The 23416-nt window shown below is 56.2% G+C and overlaps 2 non-coding genes and 1 pseudogene across 2 annotated transcripts; 2 read left to right on the top strand and 1 right to left on the bottom strand.

Annotated features, from left to right (window-relative positions):
- Positions 1-2450: 2450 nt before the first annotated feature.
- On the top strand, positions 2451-2523 carry TRNAF-GAA (transfer RNA phenylalanine (anticodon GAA)). Its single transcript has one exon. It is a non-coding gene; the product is annotated as a tRNA-Phe (tRNA).
- Positions 2524-2904: 381 nt separating this feature from the next.
- On the top strand, positions 2905-2976 carry TRNAA-CGC (transfer RNA alanine (anticodon CGC)). The gene has a single exon. It is a non-coding gene; the product is annotated as a tRNA-Ala (tRNA).
- A 2223-nt stretch (positions 2977-5199) lies between these two features.
- LOC138683018 (scavenger receptor cysteine-rich type 1 protein M130-like) lies at positions 5200-22384 on the bottom strand (annotated as a pseudogene).
- Positions 22385-23416: the final 1032 nt, after the last annotated feature.

Raw genomic sequence — 23416 nt, 5'->3', positions numbered from 1 at the left:
TTCTTCAGCATCCAGGTGTTGTTTGTCAGGCTCTTCTTATCTTCCTTTTTCCCAGCGTACAAGGACACAGCGTCCTTGTCTGCTCCAGCGTTTTGTAAACTTATGCTTCGTTCCCACCTAACGGCTGGATTGCTCACATTCCTTTGCCCAGCCAAGAAATCCTCAACAGAAATATTGTACGGGAGGCCCTATATCGTACAGGCGGGAATATCAACTCAGATTGGGGATGAAACATTATCTGAGTATGTAATAAGCCTGCAAAAACAACTTCGGGAGATAGAGAAACTGGTCTTAGGAACCAGAGCCCGAGGTCTTGATGGACCGGTGCATGATATTAAGCCTGGTGATTATGTGTATGTGAAGTCCTTTACAGATCCACCTCTGGAACCGAAGTGGGAGGGCTCCTTCCAGGTGCTGCTGACATCCCATACAGCGATCAAGATGAAAGAACAGACCTCATGGGTACATCACGCCAGAGTGAAGAAAGCCCCTAAGCCACAATGGAAATCGACACCTATGGGACCATTGAAGCGTCTCATCCAAAAACGATGATAGGGGTTCTTATGACTCTGCTGAGCGGTAACTTAATAAGTGCTTGGGAGTGGCCTTGGACAAATGCTTATTTTAGGTACAGGGGAAATGCAGGAAAGGATCTAAAAGGGATGAATTTGGCAACTGTTGTAATACATAATGATGAAACATAATGAACCACTTTTAAAAAGCAGAAGAATTTGCTTAGGGGAAAGAAAAGGGGGGAATTGATACAGGGAAATAACCATCTGCCTTTTGACCACTTAAATGTTTAATAATTCTGTTGGCCCTGTTTGCTCTTTCGAGGCTCGCTTGCCGGGGCCTGGCGCCTGTGGCATCTGTCAAGGGTTAAGCTTATCAGGGACTGGTATTCCTCAAGGACTGACATGGCAGACAAAGGGAGTGATAAGGGGAACTGCAATGCTAGTCTTCCCACAGAACTTGTTCGGACTTGTTAGAAACTGCTGAAATCACCAAGTAAGAAGAGAGCATGCATGAATGACTAAAGTTCACTAGAGGACAAAAGAAGAAGAGGAAGATAAGACCCCTGAAGAAGTAAATGACCACCGGAGACAGGTCTGAGCCTGTGCAAGATGACATAAACGTTTTAGAACGGCTGACACAAGCTTTTGAACTAACCCTGCCCCAACTTATACATATGAATATTTTGTATTGTGTGACCCTGTGAATATGTATGCCCTGGTGTAATAAATATCTGGCTGCTTGCTGAGACAGCGTGCAAGCTTTGAGGAGAAATCCCCTTGCACCCCGGTGCCAGAATAAACATGCCTGCTTTATAACTCACTCTCCGAGTTGTAAAGTTTGTTCTGCGTGTCAGCAGAGTGGGCCAAAAAAACCCTTCTAGATTTCAAAGAGAAGAAATGCCAAGCCCTACCCCTGGGGTGCCCCTAAAAGGCCCTGGGGGTCATGGTGGGCAACAAGCTGCACATGAGTCAGCAGTGAGCCCCTGTGGCCAAGAAGGCCAAGAGCAGCCTGCCTGTATGAAGAGAAGCATGGCCAGGAGATGAGGGGGAGGGATTCTCCCCCTCCATTCACTGCTTGCTAGACCACATGCACAGCCCTGCACTGAGTTTGGGGCCTCCTGCCACCAGCACAGGAAAGACATTGATCAACAGGAGCAAGTTCAGTGAAGGGGCACCAATACAGTCAGGTGTGTGGGGGTGTGCACGGGGCTGGAGAACTTTCCACCTGAGGAAAGGCTGAGGGAACGCTGTTCAGTACGGAGATGAGATGGCTTTGGGAAACTTCATGGGAGCATTTCAGTACCTATCAGGCAGTTAAGAAAACAGAGCCAGGCTCTTCATCGTGGTGCATGGTGGGAAAAGGAGAGGCAAGGGACAAAAGTTGAAAGAATGTTCAGGCAGGAGGTGAGGTCCATGAGGTCATAACCACAAGGTCACTTACGCACTGGAAGAGGTTGCCCTGAGAGGTTGTGCAGTCCCAATCCTTGGAGGTTTTCAAGCCTTCTCTCCCCCTAAATATGGTCTCCAAATGTTGAACAGAACACTCTTGCTCGTGCAAGAAGGAAGCAAAAGCCTAAGGCACCAGCAAAAGCTCTGCCTCCCCTGGGCCCTCTCTTCCCTATGAGAGAGGTCTTCCACCAACCCCACCCTTCTTCCACCTTCAGCTTTGGCAGCTGCCTGTGCCTGGCCTGTCCACTTGCCTTCACCACTCACCTTTGTAACTGAGGCCCGACACATATCTTGGCACTCCCACTGTAAGCTGGCACCCACCCCACACCTGGAGTCTACCTGGCCATGGAGGCAGGGAGAGGCCAGGTCCCCTCTGCCCGACACTGGGCACAGCTTTTCCCTGGGAATGTCCCCAAGGAGCTCTCTTCATGTGTGTGTCAGCCTGTGGCCTGGCAGAGGAACTGGGACAAGGGCTGCTGGGGCAGGGCTGAAGTAGCTCAGCTGGGAGAGCGTTAGACTGAAGATCTAAAGGTCCCTGGTTCAACCCCGGGCTTCAGCAACGATTGTCTCCTGTAGATTTTTGCAGAGACTGCCTGCCTGCCTTCTTCCAGCCTGCCCTGGCCCTCCTTGCTCCTTCACCTCTTGCCAGAGCACTGCCCGTGCACTGTAGCTGCAGATCTGCAGGTTAGAATGAGCCTTCCTCTTGCACTGCAAGCCCCCAGCCTTCCCCTGGACAGGACTCTCCATTCAGTGCTTCTTTGGGGTGGTCTCCAGCCATCCCTCCTTCCCTGCTCCACAGCACTTGGCATCTCTCCTTTGAGGGGGTCTCTGCAAAGACCCTGTCTCTTTCCTCTTTGCCATTCTCGATGGTGCACAGACTGTTCCCCTTGTCATAGACACATCACAGGAGAAGAGCGTCTCTCCTACTAGCAGGCATCAAGGGGATGTAGCTCAGTGGAAGAGCGCCCGCTTCGCATGTGGGAGGTCCTGGGTTCAATCCCTGGCATCTCCAGGGGTGGTGCTTTTGCCCTGACTGCCCAGCCTCAGGCAGGTGTGGGCTGGAGCTTGGGCACTGCTCCTCTCCAGGCCCTGTGGGCCTGCCCTGCCCACCAAGGGCTTGGCTGTGAGCTGGGCAGGGCTGTGGGACTCTCAGCTGGAGTCTTCCTTCCACCATCGCCACTGGCTTGAGCAGACCCTCAGCTCAGGGAACCTGGATCCGCTGAGGTCAGGCACAGCCCTGCAGAGGTGGGACTGGTGGGGCCGGTGCCCACCTCTTGCTCCTGGGGTGTGTGGTGACTCCGTCCACCCTGTGCTGGTAGGATCAGGGAGTCACAGGTCTGTCCACAGCTGTGCACAGGCAGTGAGGGCCAGGAGATGGTGCCTTGGCTGCTCCTCTGGCAATAACCCCCACAACCAAAATGGGGCATGAGACATGGATTCTCACTGCAGGGTGCCCAGCACCCTGGTGAGCCAAAACTCAAAGAAATAAGGCTGTTCTCCTATGGGCTTTAAACAGCCAAGCTCTGCCCAGCATGGGGGTTGCAGTGCTGAGGCTTGGGGGGGTCTCACTGTGACCCGCCTCAGGCAGGTCCTCGGGAGCTGCAGGAACAACCACAGATTTGGGGTACAGCAACAATCTTGCTTTGCTGCAGAGAATGGACCCAGCCTGCAATGCCAGACTGTTCAGGTCCCCAGATGCCATGAAACAGGCTCTTCCTGCTCAGGCGTGCTGCCCCCCTCAAGCACACACAGGCCTGTGGCTCATCTCCCCCAGGAGGAAGAGGAAAATGTCTGCCAGGTGCCAGAGTAAGGGAGAAATATTACCCCTGTGGGAGGGCAGAGCTGGCAGCGAGGTGTCACAGGACAGGTGCTGGGTTCCTCTCCCCAGTCCCCACTTGGAGCACCTTGAGTCTGCATGTCAGTGTCCATACTGTCCATAGCCCCCACCATCCTGTGTTCAGAAGATGACAATCCCCCCTTCTTCTTTACTTCACTTTTATACCTTCTTTCTCTGAGATGCAGGGCTGGAGCTTGCCCCCATGGGAGTTTTCCAGGGGATGGATGCTGTGTTTGCAGTGCCCATGGGGGCACTCATCATCACCATCACCATGGGGGTCTCACCCTGGGAACGCTGCTCTCCCATGGGGTCTGCCAGCAGGAAGGCTCTGGGGTATGGGGCAGAGGGATGTGTGTGCCTGGGCTTCTCCCATATCCCCCCAGGATCACCACAGGGGTGGAGGAGCTCCCAGCAGGGAATGGGGCAATGCTGAAGTGGGAGAGGGTGTTGGTGACAGCCACCTCCTCCCCGCTTCTCCTCTAGGGCCAGATCCTGCTGCTTGCAGCAGTACTGAGCTCCAGCAACTTCCCACATCGAACCCTGCCACAGACAGCCAAGGCACCTTCCAGCCCGCAGCAGAGAAGCCTTTTGGGGAAGTGCCGGAGGGGTTTTGAGACCCACCAGCAGGACCAGGGAGGGCGGTTTGGGTTGCCAGGTCCTGCCCAGGTGTCAAACCCTTCTCCCCGCCTGGCTGCTACATAAGAAGTTTCTCTGCCCATGGGCGCTGGGGCAGGCGAAAGCCACAGCCAAGGGAGAGGGACCCTGGCTCAGCTCCCAGCAGTGCCTCTTTTAGGGGAGGGACACAAAATCTCCTCTGCCATGGAAATGTGCCCACGTGAGGATCCTGCCAGATGAGCCCTTCTCCAGGCCAGGGACTGGACCAAGGCTTCTGGCTGCAGCATACATCTCCTGGGGATCTTTTCTTCATCCCCCCAGCCCTCCAACAGTGCTGGGGGAAAGGTGCCCCCATCACCGTTGCTTCCCTCTCTTCTGTGCCTGCACACAAGTACTGCCCTGACACAAACCCAAACTGACATCCCTGGTGAAGCAGCAGGAGGGCAGGGGTGGGGGCTGGAGGAGAGCAGGAGGAGGGGGTCCCAGGGCTGCTGTGGGGCCTTACAGCCTCTGCTCAGGAAGAAGGCAGCTCAGTGCCTTGACAAGAGTGCTCAGGGTCTGCGAGGGCCCAAGGTAGCAGGAGCAGCCCATGGAGACTGGGGTCCTGGCAGAGCATGAGGAGAGGGAATCCCAGCCCTGTGTATCCCAGAAAGCAGCTCTGCACCTTGTGCTGGGGCAGTGGGGAGCAGAGATGCCTCCTAACCATGGTGGGAGGTAATCCATGGGCCATGTTCCCCCCTGGGGCTGGCTGGGATGTTCAGGGCACTGCGGCCAACTCAGGGCTCACTTCTGTGGGGCCACAGCCCAGGGCTTACCCTGGCACGGCAGCTCTGTCATGGCCTCTGCACTGTGGGACCAGCACGGCTCAGGCCCTGCCTGGGGTAAAGAGCAGCTGGGAAACCCTAGGGCGAGGAAATGGGTGCTCAAACTGAGGTGCATCACGGAACCTATCAGAGAGCCATTTTGACTAGAAACTGCCTGTGGCCAGCAGGATGGAAATGTCTCTGTCAGCAGGATTATTCCCCAGCGACCATGGGCTCGCGCAGCCCCACAGCCTGACCCCAAGCCTGCTGTCCCTGAGACATGCCCATTTCCCCACTTCCATGACTTTGTTCTCTGCTCCTCCTGACCAGCCTCAGGAAGATGCCCTGACACTTGGGCAGGCAAGCACCAGCTCTGGGTCAAAGCTGAACACAGCTGTTCTATTATGAACAAAGATGAGGCACAGCATAAAAATGGGAATAAAAATAGAGGAAACTCCAGGCGGTTTCTGTTGCCCGTGGGACAAGGGAGATGGTTCCCTGGTGCTCGCAGCTCTCCCAGCTCCACAGACCTCTTCTCCCTCCTGGCTGCACGCAGCTGCACAGCAGGGATGGGCTCTCATGGCCTTGGGCTCGGGGACTGTTGTGCACAGAGCTCCAGTGTCACAGCCATTGTGTCCTCAGGGGGATGTGCCAGAGACACCTCTTCAGCATCATCATAGCCCATGCTCCCCAGGGACAGGGGCCACGTGTCTCCTTCAGCTCCAGGGACCCCAGCACTTCTCCAGGAGTGCAAGCTGGTCCCTGCAAGCAGCAAGGCAGGACAATGCAGTTCGCCCCATGGGGTCTGTAGATCATCTTCCTCCCTGCTCGTCACCACATTCAGCTCCTTCTCCCACCCCTAGTCCCTCCAAGGAAAACGCCTGGGACAGGTTCCCCCTTCCCAGGAGGCTGGGGTCTCAGGACAGCAGTGACTTGGGTGGCACCATGGATGGCACCCCAGGAACCAGCAGTGCTAAATTTCCCTCTCACCTCTGGGTGCATCCCTGGGCTCTGCTCCCTCCTCAGGCTCCCTGGGCATTTCACTCTCTCCCTGCCCAGGGGCAACATCCTCCGCGGGATCAGAAACCTCCCTGGCATCATCATAACCATCTGCTGGGTCACCTCTGGGTGGGACAAGAACATCTGAAAAGAGAGGGGAGCTGGTGACAGTCAGAAGATACATCCTGCACAGCAGAGCGAAGATGTGCAGGGACACAGGGCTGAGACACGGGTATTGGCAGCACCACAGGAGACCCCCATGTCCTCCCCATCTCCAGCGGTGACACTGAGTGACACCTCTGTCCATCACATGTCTTCAGGGAGATCAACTCCTTCTTGCCTCTGTTACCTGGCACTGATCCCAGACCATCCTCCTCCTCGCTGACCCCAGGGTAGGACTGCAGCTGGGTCAGGGACTCCTCTAAATAGGAGCCTGGAGAGATGCACAGTGGGTATTATGAAGTGAGCCCCACTGACCTGGCTCGTGGTCAGTGCTGCTGGGGAAGGGGGACCCACAGAGCTGGGGCTGCATGGGGACAAGGGCTGGGAATTCACCCTGCCTCCCTGGGGCAAACTCTGTCTCAAAGGTGCTCGCAGAGCTGCCCTAGGACAGCCCTTTCCTTCACTCCACGCATGTCACATGAGGTGCAGGGGCAGGAGGAGAGGGGATGTCCAGCGGGACAGGCAAAGCTGGTTGGGAGAAAGCTCCCCTCCCAGGCCAGGACCTGGATGCTGTCCCCACAGACCACATGGCCCCAGCATCACAATGGGCTGGGGGCTTCAGGGAATCAGCCCTGCGTTGGGGCCAGGGGAAAGGGTCCTGCAGATAGATGTACGTCCAGGGAGGACCCACACCCACCTGAGCGACCAAACCTCGCCTGCTTCTCCCACACTGGGCTGTAACTGATCTCCTCGTACACAGCCTCAGGGAACATCTCCTGAGCACTCCTGGAGCCTGGGGACAGAGGTAGGGCTGGCACAAGGACAGGCAGATGGGCAATGGGATCACACTGCGCTCCTCAAACCTGTTCCTTGGGCCAACCCAGGACTGGCCCGACAGCACAGCCCCACTGCACTGTCCAGGCACAGCTGCCACATCCCCAGTGAGGGCAACATCGCTGTGGAGATTATCTGGGGCAGCGTCACCCTCGCATCATCCCATCAGAGACAATGCTCATGCCCCTCTGGCCCCAGGGTCATGCACCCCTTGTCTGACCCTGGAGCAGCTCCCATGTTTCCTCTCCACCTGGAGCTTTCCCCTGTCTGTCCCACGGGTGTAGAGTAGGGCCCCTGTCCTGCCAGGGGGTGGGCAGAGCTGGGCAGAAGGGACAGCCTGGGTGCCTGACACCACGGGACGGACCCTGCTACCCTGCACTCCTTCCATCATCTCCCTTGTCCCAGAGCACCCCCAGCACTACCTAGAGCACTGCCAGCCTTGGCCATCTCCTTTCTGCCCACATATCTCCCAGCCCCGCTCTGCCATTTCTGACATTTCTCTCCTCACCCCATCGCTACCTCCCCCCACCTCTGGGCTCTCTCCACCCCTTGCTGCTGGTGCCCCACGGCCAGGCAGTCAATGGGATGGTGCATGGGACAGGTGGCAGCACAGAGTCTCATCCCCCCAGCTCTGTCTGTGCCCCACACTGACACCCTGCAGCCCTTCCAGGAGATATCTATCTTCCCCTGGGACCACTGTGGAAAGACCAACCTCTGCGCCCAGCCCTGGTGCTTAGCGCTTGCCCAGCCAGGAGGGCCACGAGCAGGCAGAGAAGGGCCCCCAGGATGATGCAGATGATGATGGGCACTGAGAATCTCCCGCTGCCACTCAGACTGCCCTGGGGGGAATCTGTGTGGGCAAGAATATGGAAAGGCCAGCAGCAGGCCTGGGTGAGGGGGAAAAAGCACCATTCCTGACCCCCATCACAGAAGGCAGCAGGGGATGGAGGGCCCCAGGGATGAGCGATGGAGAAGCTGCTACCCTGATGAGTAAATTACAACCTTCCCTAGCCCCCTCACCACCAGACCAGTGCCTTCTCCTGGGAGTTTCACACGCCAACAAGGAGCCCCTTCCACCCAGCTGTGGGTCACAGTCTGGCCCTGGGGATACCCAGACCCGGGGGGAAGACAAGTTACCTGCTTGGGGTGGGGATGCTGCTGTCCTGGGTGTAGCTGCAGAGGAGAAAAAGGAGAGCTGGGCTGAGAGGGTGGGTATGTGGGTACCGGGGAGCCTCCTCCCCAACACACCGTGTGTGTGTCTGTGGATGTCCCTGACACATCCCACCCAAATTGCCTCTCCTATAGTGCTAGAAAGAGAGGCCGGGAAAGGGCTCAGTGCCTCTGCTCCGGGTGGCAGGCAGGATGGCACAGATAGCCCAAGGGATAACCTTGGGGCTGCAGGGCCCCTTGGGCAATGGACAGAACACATCCAGTTCCACCAAGGCTGCTCCCCACTTGGCACCAGACTCCTGCACTCCACAGGAATGTTCTTGCTCTTGGGAGGTCAGGGGCCATGGCAGGACCAAGGGGGCAAAAGGTCTTCCCCAGCTCCCTGCCAATACCTGAGCAAGGGGTCCTATCCCTGCCACTCACCTGAGCAGTTCACAGCAGCATCTTCCTTATGCCGGCAAGCACCACCATCCCCAGGCCGGGCCCAGCAGTCCTGCAGAGACGGCTCTGTCCCACGGCACTCCACCTGCTCCAGCCAGATGGGGCCCGTCCCCACCCCAAACGCAGCCTCATGCAGGGCAGACACCGCGGGGCCACAGCCCAGCTGCCTGCACGCCACCTCAGCATCCCGCATGTCCCAGGAGTCGTCGCACACCGTCCCCCAAGAGCCACGGTGCCAGACCTCCACTCTGCCCGAGCACGTGTCCTCACCTCCCACGGCACGAATCTTCTCCCTGTCTGGAGAAGGCAAAGACCTCCCATGGCACAGAGACAGCAGGCAGAGCCCTGCCAGACAAGAAGCATCCACAGAGGAGCAGCTCCCTACCTGTGCACCTCGTGGAGTTGGGGCACGGGGCCAGTGGGATCGAGGGCATTTCTGGGCGTCTCCCTGAAGAAGGAAACACTGTGGTGAAAGGGCTGGTTCGGGAGATTGTGCAGAAGAGAGCAGGACTGACCTCTGCTTGTGCCTCCCTCTGCCATCTCGATCACAGCAGCAACTGAACCCTGGTCATTCATGGGACACGCACAGGACTGTGAGGGGACCCCAACTGCTCGGCCCCAAAAGGTCCCAGTTTAACAGAGCAGCAGGAGCATGTCTATGGAGGGAAGGCTCTTCTGAACCCTGTCTGGTCTCTTCTGAGACCTCACCTGGAGATGCCTCTGCCTCCCCCAGGCGCTGCTGGCAACCTGGGTGGCAACTGCTGCTGGACGTGTGTGGCTGTGATCGCTTTTCTGCCACCAGCAGCAGAAGGGACTGACATGGAAAGGAAAAGCCCCTCCAAGCTCTTTTTCCGCATTTGGCTGTGCTCAACAGGGAGCAGGAGCTAGAGTGACACTGGGGTGCCCAGGTGGCTCAGAGTTACCATTGCAGGTGATGTGGATCTCTTCTCGTGGGTCTTCACATGACTGTGGGTTCCAGGGAGCAGAGGGACACTGCCAGAAGGAGCTGGTTTTCTCCCCACACCGCACCTTATCCAGCCATGTAGGGCCAGACACCCTTCCATAAGGCAGCTGCGTTTCCAGGGATCCTCCGTCCCCGCAGCCCAGCTCCTTGCATGCCAGCAACACCGTGTCGAGAGTCATCGAGTTGGAGCAAATGCTGCCCCATGTTCCGTTGTAGAAAACCTGCAGGCGCCCGGAGCAGCCATCACTGTTCTCCAGCCTCAGGGCCATGAACTCTGGGAGGAAAGGCACCAAGGGGGAACAGGCTGGTCTGGGGCAGTGGGAGCCAGGACACCTCTGCACCCCCCAGGCCCACAGCTGGGTAAGGCCATGGCCAGTACGTCCCCCTTGCACCCAAAGGTAGAGAGAAGCCCCTGATGGACAGACACCCCTGCCCTTCCTGCAAACCCTCGGGGATGGCTGAGCTCCCCAGGGACCCTCAGTGGGACTGAGGGTACCCGTGCATGGGTATCCACAGGACATGCTCGGACAGGAGCTCAGAGGCAGCCAGGGACAGCCTTGGCCATGCCCATCTCTCCTTGTGTCCTGGCCTCCATGGGAGCCAGGCTCCCACTACAGCTCCTGGCACAGACCTGAGCAGACGACTCCGGCATCCTCTTTGTGCCCGCAGTCGTGCTGCCCCCAGGGCCTGGCAGGGCAGTCCCAGAGAGCAGCTTCGGCCCCAGAGCAGTTCACGCCATCCAGCCAGATCTGCCCGGAGCCTTCCCCGAACTGAGCAGAGCCGGCTGCCTCCACTGCCCCTCCACAGCCCAGCTGGTGACAAATGACGGTGGCATCAGACAGGTCCCAGCCATCATCACAGACAGTCCCCCAGATGCCCTGGTAGTAGATCTCCACTCTCCCAGCACAGCGCCCGGTCCCATTCACCAGCCGGACCCTCCGGCTCCCTGTAGTGGGTAGAAACCCCAGTTGCTGTTAGGGGCCGGCTGCCCACCCACCCCATCACCTGGGGTGCCCGTGCAGCGCCGCTCACCCCAGCAAATGACTCCCACATCCTCTGCTACCCCTGCCGCCGGTGCACTCTCGAGCAGGGAGGTGTTGCAGAAGGCCAGGCTGGCCTCATGCCCTGTGCACCGGACCCCTCGCAGCCCCACGGGACCCGTCCCTCGCTCAGGCTTTGGGGGGTTGTAGGCTGTCCCTGCCTCTCCACACCGCAGCTGCCGGCACACCACACTGGCCTCCTGCACGTCCCACTGGTCATCCAGGACTCTGCCCCATGTCCCATGCTGGAAGATCTCCACTCGTCCATCGCACCGGCTCTCTCCACCCACCAGCCGCAGGGATGCAAAGCTGGCTGAGCCTGGGGAGAGCAGAGATGCCACAGCCATTGGTGGCACCAGGGAGCATGGCATCCTTCAGGGAGCAGTGGGAGGGGGGGATTTTCCGCCCAAACACAACAAGATTGAGCCTTTTGCTGACGGGAAGCGAGGGCAAAATCTGCTGCTGCTGGGGGCAGCCGGGCACCTGCTTCCTGGGTGGTGGGATGAGGCTCTGCAGAGCTCTCTCTGGGGATGGGATGCAGTTGTCTGCAGCCAGAGGGATGGAGCACAGGCCTGCAGCCCTGCTCTGGGCTTTTCCCACAGTAGGAGAACGGAGGAGCCCAGGCCTGGTGATGGTGATGGGGCCTATGCCACTGCCCTGGGGGCAGATGCCTGCCTCCGTTCAGCCCTCAGCTCTCCCAAAGTATAGCGGTCACTCTGAGCAGGAAAAGCCCTCCAGATGGCTCCTGGGGAAGCCAGGGTTTCTCCAGGGAGAAATTCAGCCTTGCACTGCTGTGGGATCACTGCTTTGTGTGGCCACATGACACACAAAGGGCAAATGGAGTTATGCAGCATTTTTCCAGCACTCACCTGAGCAAATGACAGCAGCGTTGTTCCCATGGGAACATGGTGAGGCCCCCAGGGTGATCACTGGGCACTGTCCCAGATGGGCTTCTGTCCCATCACAGTGGAATGAGTCTCTCCAGACAGGGCCAGTCCCTCTCCCAAAATGCTCTCCTCCAGGAATGGACTCAGCAAACCCACAGTTGAGTTGACGACAGAGAACATGGGCATCCGAGAGATCCCAGCGGGAGGCACAGAGAGTCCCCCAGGTCCCCAAGACCTGGACCTCTACCCTCCCTGCACACGCTGTGCTGCCGTTCACCAGCTTGAATCCTGTGTATTCTGGGGACAGAGGAGGAGGAGGGAGGGTGGATTGGTGCTCATGTACCCTCAGTAGCTGGCGGAGAGGCCAGAGGGACAGCATGCCTTTCTTCTTCTTCTGCACTATTTTCATGCTGCAGACAATCCCATCATCCCTCCTGTCCTCACACCTGGCCCAGCACGGTCCTTGCTCTGTTCCCTAACCCCTGGCACAGCCCTGGTGTACAACACCCCTCCCTGAGTCCTTACGTGTGCAGGTGACAACAGCGCTGTTCGTGTGTGTGCAGGGCTGGTCCCTGGAGGACCCTCTGTGGCAGGAGATGAGGCGGGATTCATTGCCCACACACTGCAGCTCTCCATCCCAGATGGGACTGACCCCTTCTCCAAAGTGAGCTGGCCCACTGACAGGCAGGGCCACGCCACACTGCAACTCCCTGCAGACCACATCAGCAGCTTTGGGACTAAAATGTGAATCACAGACAGTTTTCCACTGGTCCCCGTCATGGATCTCCACATGTCCTGAGCAGCGGCTCTTCCCTTCCACCAGCCGGACAAATCCTGGAAAAAAACATAACAACTTGGAGTTCCCAGAGCCCTCTGGCAGTTAAATGTCCACATCCTGCATCATCTCCAAGCAAGCCATGACCAAACTCTCCTTTGCACATTTCAGAGGAAGCTGTTGGGGAAGTGTTGGTGACACAGGCACATCCAGACCCCCATGCACCCCATCTCTACAGCATCAGAGCACTTGAGGGTATGTGTCTGTCACAGACTCACAGCCACAGGTACTGCTTAGACAAAGTGCTCCCACACAAGGTCCCCCGCGTGGCCTGGCATGGTCCCCCCAGAACCACCGTAATGTGAGCAGTTTGATCCAGGAGAACTGGCCCAGATGATAATGACTGCTGCAGCCTGCTCAGCCCCTGCAGAGCTTGGGACCAGGCAGGACCATCCCCCTGATGCAACCAGCAGCACCCCTTGATCCCAGGGGTGTTCCTGGGGTGTTGGAAGGCTCCTTTTAGGTGGAAGATGTCAGAGAGAACAGAAATGGTGCAGCTGCCATCATGCCTGGTGCCTGTTCAGATCCCTCTGATGTCTGCTTGGGGGGAGGGTGTTCTCAGACAGGGACACCGTGCTCTGCCTGAAGGTGTCCACAACCCAGATGGATGGCCGGACAGAAGGCGAGGATAATCCCACTGGGCCCATGCCAACTCTCAGAGACCAGCAGGCACAAATGAGGATCAGTAACTGCTGCCAAAGGCCCCATGTCATGGGGCAGTGTGGGGAACCATGGGCAGGCAGGAGGGCTTGGACAGTGGGTCACTTCTGCATGCACAGGGTCATATCCCCACAGGACTACTCACAGCCTCAGGGACATCTCAGTACCAGCCTGGGCATGCAGTGGGTAGGCTCCCTCTGGGCCTTCCCCAAGGACTGGGGACATCAGCAATGACAGTCCCAGCCTGGCAATTAGGTCAGCATCACTGGGCCCTGCTCTGGTGTCCACTTGTTGCTCCCTGAGGGCACAGCCATGGTCCCTTCCCCGATCCCAGACCCAAAGGAGAGGAACAGGCTGTCCCCTTACCTGAACATGTCACTCCAGCATCCTCACTGTGAACACAGTCATGTTCACCCCATCCTCTATGTTTGCAGTCAGACAGGGCAGACTCGGTGCCATTACAGCCAACATCATCCATCCAAATGGGGCCAGATCCTGGCCCAAAGTGTCCATACTGAGGAGCTCCCACAGCAGACCCACAGCCCAGCTGCTTACAAACCACTGCCGCATCGTTCATGCTCCAGTAGTCACCACACACCGTCCCCCACTGGCCCTGTTGTTTCACCTCCACTCTCCCAGCACAGCGCCTGCCACCATCTGCCAGCCTCACCTCCACAGCACCTTCAAACACTGACACAGGACCAGTTAGAGCTGTGCCAAGCCCCAGTAGTGTGCGTCTGGGGGAACCCCTGCCCGGGTGGCATCAGAGGTGCCCCGGTGGGAGCCTTCTCCCCTCCAAGTCTGTCCCCTGGGCAGGGCAGGGGTCCCTTCTATCCTCATGGGTGCTGCAAGGCTGGGGGTCTGCAGTTCTGGCCCTGCTGGGTCATTTGTGGCCCCACAGCCTTTGGCACCTCCTTCTACCCCAACAGCCAGCTGCCACCTGCCCCTGGACCATGCCCACCTAGGGCACCTGCTCCTCCCCTGCCAGCACCCTGAGAAGAGACCTGCCCCACCAAGGTTCCCCCAAGCACACACTGATGCTTCTCCCCAAAGCCCCCAGCTCCCCCAGACCACAACCTGCCCTGCCCTCCTCCCACCTTATCCTCTGCCTTCAGGCCTTTCTGTGTCCTCTGTGGAACAACACAATGATCCCACTGAGCCCTCCCACCCCATGACCCCTCCTTGTCCTTGGGCAGCAGCCCAGCCCTGCCCTGTGTAGGATCCCCCAGGAAGGTCACCTCTCTGCCAGCCTGTGGGAACAGATAGCCCACTTCCCTTGTCTCAACAGGCACAACCTGCCCCCACTCAGGCTGGAGCTCACCCAAGTGTTCAGCACCCGTCCCCGAGTCCTTACGTGTGCAGGTGACAACAGCGCTGTTCGCGTGGGTGCAGGGCTGCTCCCTGGAAGACCCTCTGTGGCAGGAGATGAGGCGGGATTCATTGCCCACACACTGCAGCTCTCCATCCCAGATGGGACTGACCCCTTCTCCAAAGTGAGCTGGCCCACTGACAGGCAGGGCCACGCCACACTGCAACTCCCTGCAGACCACGGCAGCATCTTTGGGACCAAAGTGTGAATCACAGACAGTTTTCCACTGGTCCCCATCATGGATCTCCACACGTCCTGAGCAGCGGCTCTTCCCTTCCACCAGCCGGACAAATTCTGGAAAAAACCCATAACAACTGGGAGTTCCCAGAGCCCTCTGGCAGTTAAATGCCCACGTCCCACATCACCTCCAAGCAAGCCATGACCAAACTGCCCATTGCACATCCCAGAGGAAGTTGTTGGGGGGTTGTTGGTGACACAGGCACATCCAGACCCCCACGCACCCCATCTCTACACCATCACAGCACTCGAGGGTATGTGTCTGTCACAGCACCAGGCACCACTCAGACAAACTGCTGCTGTACAGGGTGCCCTGCACTGCCTGGCATGGTCCCCCCAGCCCTGCAGTAGTGTCCACAGTTTGGATCCAGGAGAACTGGCCCAGATGATAAAGACTGCTGCAGCCTGCTCAGCCCCTGCAGAGCTTGGGACCAGGCAGGACCATCACCTTGATGCAGCTAGAAATGCACCTTGCTCCCAGGGATGTTCTGGCATGCTGGGAGATTCCTGTTAGGTGAAGATGTCACAGAGCAGAGAAATGGTGCAGCTGCTATCATGCCTGGTGCCTGTTCAGACCCCTCCAATGGCTGCTTGGAGGGGCTTTCCTCAGCCAGGGACATAGCGCTCTGCCTGGAGGTGCACAGGTCCCAAGCCGACAGCCAGGTAGAGAGGCAGGAGACTTGCCTGCCGCCCTGGCCTCACGCTGGCACCGACAGTAACAGCAGGCACAGATCAGAGCCAGTAAGTGCTGGCAAAGACCCTGTTTCATGGGGCAGCACGGGGAACCATGGGCAGGCAGGAGGGTTTGGGCAGTGGGGCAGTGCTGCCTGTGTGGGGCTGTGTCCCCACAGGACTATTCACAGCCCCAGGGATGTCTCAGTACCAGCCTGTGCATGCAGTGGTGCAGGAGGAAGCAGCCAGAGTCAAGCAGCTGCCAAGCTCCTAACCCTCGCAAATGCTGGTCCACACAGCCGAGCCCTGGGTGGGCAGAGGCAGTGAAGGGCTTTGTGGCCACCCTGCTCCATTCCCCAGGGCCCAGCACTCATCCTCTCTGAAAAGCCCATTTGATTCAGTTGAGGTACTCATGCCTGTGAAGGGGAATGACCCAGGAGGATCAGCCATCTCATGCCATTCCTCCAAAGCGTGGAGTGCTGAGCAAGTGCCCCCAGGTGTTTCCAGCACAGGGACCCTCAGCATTGTTGGCTGCAAACTGGCAGAATGGGTGGAGATCAATGAAGCCCAATGGACAGCCCAGGGCAGGGATGGAGGACTCATCTGCAGCCCAAGACACTGACTGAGGGTGACTGAGACACTCTGGCAAGGACAGTTCACCTTGGGGTAGGCTCCCTCTGGGCCTTCCCAAAGGACTGGGGACATCAGCAATGACAGTCCCAGCCTGGCAATTAGGTCAGCATCACTGGGCCCTGCTCTGGTGTCCACTTGTTGCTCCCTGAGGGCACAGCCATGGTCCCTTCCCCGATCCCAGACCCAAAGGTGAAGAACGTGCTGTCCACTTACCTGAACATGTCACTCCAGCATCGTGAATGTGTTCACAGTTATTTTCACCCCATCCTTTGTGTTCGCAGTCAGACAGGGCAGACTCGGTGCCATTACAGCCAACATCATCCATCCAAATGGGGCCAGATCCTGGCCCAAAGTGTCCATACTGAGGAGCTCCAACAGCAGACCCACAGCCCAGCTGCTTACAAACCACTGCCGCATCGTTCATGCTCCAGTAGTCACCACACACCGTCCCCCACTTGCTATTGTGTTTCACCTCCACTCTCCCAGCACAGCGCCTGCCGCCATTCACCAGCCTCACCTCTGCAGCCCCTTCAAACACCAGCAGGGGATGGGTCAGGAGAGTGCCAAACCTCAGCACTGCAGGTCTGGGGGAACCCCCAACCTGGGCCGATTCAAAGGGTAGGAGCCCTCTCCCCTCCAGGCTGTCCCTGGTGCAGTGCAGGGGTCCCTTCTATCCCCATGGGCTGCACAAGGCTGTGGGTGTCCAGTTCCAGCCCAGCTGGGTCACTCACCATCCCACTGCGCAAGGCCTCCCACGCCAACAGCCACCTGCCCCCCCATCCACACTTCCACACACACTGCCCAGCGCTGCACTGAGAACCCGCTACTCCCCAGCCCAGCACCCCCTCAACAGCTCCATGTACGCAGGCCTGCAGCTTCCAGCACCAGCCTGTGCCTGCCCCAGCACCATCCAAACACACCCCCACCCCCAGGGAGCACTGAGATGATTCTGAGGATCCCCCAACCTGTGTCCCCTCCTCGCCCCTGATGTCAGCCCAGTCCCTACACTGGGCCAAGCTCCCCAGGAAGGATGCCTCTCTACTCTAGATGCCCCGGTCCCCTTCTCTCTGTGGGGTCCAAACTGCTCTCATGGGGTCAGGGGTCCCCTGGACCAAGGGGGCAGTGAGCAGCACACAATCCCTCCGAGGTACCCTAGAGCTCCGCAGTGCCCTGGGCATCTCTGGGTACTGCCATCACCAGCTAGGCCACCACCAGCTCCAGAGGTACAGTGCTGGGGAAGAGGGGATCCCAGAAGGGTACCCCAGGACAGGTTGTCTATGAATCCAGCCAGGCACAGGCTGCCCTGAACAGTGGAGCCCTGGAAAAGGAGATATTCTCACCCACCGAGATGGGCACAGGGAAAGGCACAGGGTCCATGGACCTGAGCACCTTCTGCCCCTCATCTCAGTAGCACCTGCAAAGAAACCCCATTCCCAGGCAAATCCCAATGACCACACCGGTACCTGCTGGCTGTGGGCTGTGGAACAAAGGAGTCGGCACTTACCCCTGCACAGCTGTACCCAGAGGAGCAGCCACAGCATCTGAGGGGACAGGAGTCCCTCGGTGCCCATCCTGAGCCTCCTGCCCTGCCAGAACATCCCTGCTACGTTACATTCCCTGCCACGGCTCCTGGGGACTCATGGGGACAATGACGACGGGAGGGCAATATATCTCTGCAGATGCCAGCCCAGCTACAGGAGGAGCCAATTGAAGCAGCAGCACCTTTTTAGACATTATCGGGAGCGATCTCCCCTCCAACACAGCCCAGCCCTCCAATGAAGTTCTCCAGCACCATTCATGACCATATATGAGAGATGGCTCCGCTACTGGTGTCACGTCACTGTGGTGGAGGGCTGTCACAAGACAGGGCCAGTTGTGGGGGGAAACAGGTTTTTCACCCCCTGAACCATGCTGTGTGGACTAGGAGCACTGAGCATCTTTTATTCTGGGCACATCCAAGAGTCCCAGGTGCGAGTGTCCAGCCACCTCTGTGCCATGGGAATCACAGGGCTGAGACTGCAGTGGGGGCTGTGTCAGGAAGGGAAGGAAACAGCCCCTGCCCCTGCTTCAGACCCCGCTCTGCTGGGAGCAGCAGCTGGGAAAGGGCCTTAGCCCAGGCCAGAGCCCCATCCCAGCAGCGCTGGCTCACCCGTCCCTCCCTGGAGAGCCCCACGGAAGGTCCCTTCCAATGAGCTGGAGCTGGGACATGTCCCTGTCCCGGCAGCAGACATGCAGCCCAGAGGCTCAGACACATCCCTGACTCTCGGCATGTCACCGAGGGGCCGTTATTCCTTGCAGGCGAGTCGGGAGCTGCAGCCTGCAGGTGCACAAACCGCAGCCCACGTGGCCTCGCAGCGCTCCCCGCACTCCGGAGGAAGTCTGTGGTTTCCTCCTGGCGCCGTGCCCAGGCACATCCCTGCGGTGCCCCCGAGCCACCCCTACCCCAACTGCTCCAGCCAGGGCTGCAGGTGCTGCTCCTTCGGCCTCGCAGTGACAGGGCCAGGCGGATCCCATCCCCTCTGATGCCCTTGTGACAGCACACGGCCACCCTGCACCGATCCCCACAGCCTTGGGGTGCTATGGGTGACGTGAACACTGCCATCCTCCCATGGCCACCGCTGTGTGCTCATGACTTATACTGATGGTGACCTCACACCCCTCCTACTGCCACCACTGCGTGTGCCTGAGTTACAGTGCCACAACTGTGTGCGCGGTGTATGGACTTCTGCTAATGATGGTTCTTCCAAAAAGCCGTGTTTGGTCGTGGTCTGAATATTATTTTGGTGACACCAGAAGCACCTACCCAAGCTACATGCCAGCTCCTGGCCTATCAGCTCTCCAGGCACCAGTGACATCACAAGTTCATCCATACACAGCCATGTGCCTACTCCTAGCCTTCTGCTACTCAGCCACAGGTGACGTCATAGTATCTGCATCTGACATGGGCCTGTTCCTGGCCCATCAGCTCTTCAGACACCAATGACCTCAAAACAACCAACACAAACTAGGGGCCTGCTCCTGCCCTATCAGCTACTCAGGCAGCAGTGACAACAGCAGCACCTACACGTGCCATTGGCTTACTCCAGGCCTATGAGCTACTCAGGCATGAGTGACCTCCTAAGCACAGACACAAGCCATGGGCCAGCTCCTGCTCTATCAGCTACTCAGGCACCACTGACCTCACACGTACGTGTACACCCATTTGTCAGGTACTTGCTGTTGCAGTACTCTGTCTCTGGTGACCTTACAAGAACCTATAAGGGCCATGCACTTGGTCCTGGCCTATCAGCTCTTCAGCCCAGAGTCACAACACAAGTACGTACCCAAGCCACATGTCTCCCTCTTGCCTATCAGCTACTCGGGCACCAGTGAGCTGGCCACCAAATATCCACCTACTTGCTATCTGCTTGCCTGTGAGATGCAAAGGCACAAGTGACCTCACAAGCTCTGACACAAGCCACACCCCTACTCTTGGCCTATCAGCTACTCAGTAATCTTTCCCTGTCAGGTATCAGTAATCTCACAACCACTTACACAAGCCTTGTGCCAGCTCCCATCGTATGATCTATTCAGGCACCAATGACCTCACAAGCACATACCAGCCTATTTTCTGTGTGCTTGTCTGGTGGGGTGACCCCATGTGGCAGCCTCCACCCAGTCACTTGCTCACCAGTAGGATGGGGAAGGACAAAAGCGAGAAAAAAAATCTCATGAGTTGAGATAAAGACAGTTTAATAAGTGGATTACCTCTTCTACTTTGAAGAACGCCCAGCACTCCCCTAGTTCTATTGCTGACTATGACGTCATATGGTGTGGAATATCCTTTTGGTCCATTGGGGTCAGCTGTCCTGACTTTGTCCCCTCCCCGCCTCTTGCCACCCCCAGTCTCCTCGCTGTCGGGGCAAAGTGAGGAACAGAGAAGGCCTTGATGCTGTGCAAGCACTGCTCAGCAGTAGCTACAATGTCAGTGTGTTATCGGTCAACACTCTTTTGACCACCAAGGCAAAGCTCAGCACCATAGGGTCTGCTAACAAGAAAATTAACGCCATCCCAGCCAGACCCAGTACAATCTTCACACCTTATTCCCTCCCGTTTACATCCTGCTCAGGTCCTACAGGATTCAATACATTTACATCCACCGTCACCACCCCCTTCCCCATCCTTTGACATGACGTACACACAGCCTACTGGATTTGGCTGGTGTGGCTCAGGTGGACCTGGACAAGTGCCAGCACGCTCCTGACCTCTCCCCTCTGTGTCAGACAGAGCTGTTTGAAACATTCAATCAGGTTGTCAACCTAAGGACAAGGAAATGTGTATAGCACCAGTCTGCACCCCACAGTGGTCTTACAGGTAGCTGTGAGATCCCCCACAACCCCATGGGGAAAGGGAGTTCCCCACTACCACCCTCCCTCTCTGCTTGGAACCTTGAAAGCCACTTTGCAGTTCCTGGGGTCACTGGCTAGCTCCTCTCATCCACATCATCTTTTTTGAGATCCTCTTTGGGTCTTTTCCATATTGTGCCCATGCACGTATTCTTCTGAAGCTGGCATTTTGCCCTGCTTTTCCATGTTTGCAGATGGCGTTGCCTGTGCCTTGCAGCACCGAGGAAAGCTCAGAGTCTTCCCCAGCAAAGCTGCATGGCCATCCTGTTGGGCTGGGCTGGGATGTGGGGGCCTCCTAGGCCAGTTCATGGGACTGGGCTCTTCTTTGTATGTTAACAGGACTTGCACTGAGGGCTCCTTGGTGACCTCCTAGGAGGGGGCCATAGCCCTCGGGCATGTCCCACCTTGTCTGTGTCCTCCCCACCCTCTTGAAGTTCCCCCCAACCCAGACATGTCTGGACTTCTTCTGCAGCCTGGTAAAGTGGGGGACCTCGACCCACCCTTGTACTTTTCTTTCTGTTCACAGGTAAACTCTAATTGTTCATTCCATTAGCTGTTATTAAAGGTTTTATCCATTTCATACCTATGTTATAATGGCTATATATATTTAATTTCTCTGGATTTATACATGTTTATATATATACAAATACATATACATATAAACGTATGCACGTATATATGTGTATAGAGGGGTAGATATATTTAAAATAGAGTATCTATTCATAAATACATTAAAAAATATTTATACATATTTGTACAGTCACTTATATATACATATATAAAACCAAAAATGTATATATTGTAGTACAGGTATATATTTTGATACCTGAGCACTTCCTTGTCCAAAGCAGGCAGGCAGCCAATCAGAGGACTGCATGAGAACATGTGGGTATGATGGTGTCAAAAAATGGCTGCCACCCAACCACAATGCAGTACAAAAACATGTGGGGAATGAGGCTGTCAACAGTGGCAGCCTCCCTGTACGTAATGATGGGGTGTTTCCTTTGCTGACACGCTTCTGGGTGCACCAGGAGGGGAGGCTCCTCTTGCCACCCAATCAAGGCATGCGGTGAGGTAAAAATGCCTCTTTTGAACCATGGTCAGATAACGGGTCGATGTGGTGTCAGAGCTTTGGTGCTTGCACCTGACATAAGAATTTTTCCTGCCTGCGTGTGCTTCAAGACTGCACAACCCTCCCCCCCAAAAAAACACTGTGGGACCCTGTCCCGACCCAATATCGGGGAGGGTTGTTAAATGATCCCGAGAGCGAGATTAAGACACAAACGAGGTCAAATGCTGTACAACTTTACAACTTTTATTTTCCTACACCAACCAATAACTGCGATAGAACAAAGTGAGGAAAAAAGGAAAAGAGGCAGACCTAAGCAAGAGAACAGAGAAGAGGTAGCAAGACTAATTACCACCACCACGAAGCCAGCAACGTCCCACTGAGTCGCTTCCGACGCCGGTGATGGGGGGTCGGGTTCCTCAGCTCACAGTCCAGTGCCTTCCCAGATGTTACCGTCCTTTTTGGTGTCCTCCAGAGTCCAGGTTTTTTTCACTCGCGCACCGGAGGGGAGTATGCAGTTCTTTTTTATTGTTCCAGTCCCCATGATTTCTCAGAAAAGTCCACCCATTTCTCCAAACTCATTATTCTGTGTGCCGCCCCCTGTTCTTCTATGGGCGCATGCCCAGGTGCTCCTGGTGGTTTCTCACCTTTACTTGTGGGCAGGCACAGCTCGGCAGTCGCGGATGCGGTGGCTTTCTTCGGGGACATCGTGTGCGTACCCCCCCTGCAGCAACAGGATGTCGAGGCAGCAGCGATGTCGTGTCAGCAAACCAACACAGTCTCTTACATCCACCCCGTGGCTCGACATTGCTGTCCTCGTGGTGGCGTAGAAAGTAAAGGTATAGAGAGAGAGAAAGAGGGAAAAGGTGCATGCTACAACGATATAACCAAGTTAACAAATCTCCATAATAAAACAAAAATAAAAACCAAAGGTCTACATTATGCAACAATATACGTGATTAATGATATCATGACAATTTTCTTATAACATTTCTAAATAGGTTAAACAATATCTAATAACTAGCAACATCTATTTAACATCAACTCTTATTCTAAACTTAACCAACTCTTCAACATTAAAACACATTTAACAATTATCCAATAACTAACATCATCTACTTAACACACGATAACAATTGACTATTATAAATTCAACTGACTCTACAATACTAAGGCATAATCTCAGGGTTACAAAAAGTCAATAAAAAAAAACAAACACAATGGTTATTCGCATGGTGAACAGCTACAAGGACAAAAAAGAAGTATTAACAAGACAATTAAGATAACCGTTATTAATGCAAAGGCTATATAATAAATTGGGATCAAACGCAAACACGTAGTCATACTCCGTCATTTTGCCGGCGTATGCTACAAAATGGTCTCAGTCCACGCGGTTTGCCAGTAGAGTCCGCATGCGCAGCGGGAAAGCTGTTCCTTATTTTGGGCCAAATTTAAACAAATAAACCATAACCTTATATAACAATGTTTAACCACTATTTTACCTAAACACATAATAAGAGAACAACAATGATAACAATGTCTACTAAAAGGTAGTCTTGTCCGGGCCTAAAGAGGGTGTTCCTGGTCTTTCGGAATGGGGAGGGGGAGAAGGTGGTTGTCCATACGAACAAGTACAATTACAAGATGGTTGACGCGGACCGTCACAAAACCAACACATGCATACAACAAGGAAAAACATAGCAAAGGCCAACAAAACAACCGCCACAAAATTCCAAAACCACCCGGGACACTTACAAGACCAAGACATACATATAGCGATAACTAACACAGTAACTGTCGCGAGGTTAACTATAAGGAAAATATACATTTTGACTAACTG

Source organism: Haliaeetus albicilla, chromosome 30 (assembly GCF_947461875.1).
Source record: "Haliaeetus albicilla chromosome 30, bHalAlb1.1, whole genome shotgun sequence".
NCBI lineage: Eukaryota > Metazoa > Chordata > Aves > Accipitriformes > Accipitridae > Haliaeetus > Haliaeetus albicilla.
This window is presented reverse-complemented; position numbering and strand designations above follow the sequence as displayed.